This window comes from Triticum aestivum, chromosome 5B (genome assembly GCF_018294505.1).
Source record: "Triticum aestivum cultivar Chinese Spring chromosome 5B, IWGSC CS RefSeq v2.1, whole genome shotgun sequence".
NCBI lineage: Eukaryota > Viridiplantae > Streptophyta > Magnoliopsida > Poales > Poaceae > Triticum > Triticum aestivum.
Window position 1 is genome coordinate 526,340,761 of NC_057807.1, and position 1,109 is coordinate 526,341,869.

The window sequence follows — 1,109 nt, forward strand, 5'->3', positions numbered from 1 at the left end:
TGGTAGGGACGACAACGGTATTGCGGTGAAGACACATCGAGTTTACCCCATGTTCGGGCCCTCCAAGGAGGAGGTAGGACCCGACTGCTGCCTTTGGTATTGCGGTGGTTGCCGGAGATTTAGGAGAACACTAGAGAGACCTATTCTAGATGTTACAGCCCTCTCAGCCTAGCCGCGGGGAGTAGGATCTTTCTCAAGTGGGTCTGTCCTAGGTTTTTTCTCTCTCCCGCATGGGTCCCTGGGTCCACCTTATATATAGCGGGCCTTGGGTTAAATTCGCTCATTGCCCTCCCTACAACGCTCTCGTGGAAGTGGCGTGGGAAGCCAATAGATGGAAGGACTCGACTCGTGATCTCTTCCCCTCCGACTTTCAATCCTTCTTCCTCAACAAATATAAACATAAAATGTACGGTTTTTCTCAAATGACTGAGAAATATAAGAATAACTATTTCTTGGTTGCTAAAAACACCTTCAAATATAGGGATAAAATCCATGGTTCATGTGCTCGCTAAAGAACGAGAAAATCTTGTTGTGACGACTATCAATGTCAACCATATTTCAAAGCTACATTGAAGAGATATGAAAAGAAGAGCGTAATGACTCCCCCTTCCCTCCCTGCTTGCGCTCTCGTCCTTTCCACTCCCCTCTCCGGCATAGACGCCCCCTCCAGATGCGCCACTGCCACCAGTCCGCCAACTCTCGAAATACCTTTTTTCCACTTTGTACTTCTACATTGGGTTTCCCGAGAAACAAATATCTATTTCTATCACTCTCTGCATGTATTAAAGTTTGTTCTACATAAGATTCATGATTCATGGAGTCATCGGGGGTTATAGGTCACAGATTGCGATGTTAGAGAAGGATGAAAAATCAAGAGATAACCAGGGAGTTAGGGTTAGGCTAGACTCATAAGCAAACATAGCCGTTGTATACTCGCGAAAATGGCAATGTCGTTTCTGCACGTTACCGTCGAAGATGATGCTCCATTCCTGGATGTTTCCACTAGACAACATGTCAGTGTGTGTGACGTTACAATAAGAATCATGACCAAGAGATATTTAGGGTTAGACTAGACTCGTGAGCAAACATGACCTTTCTATATACTTACG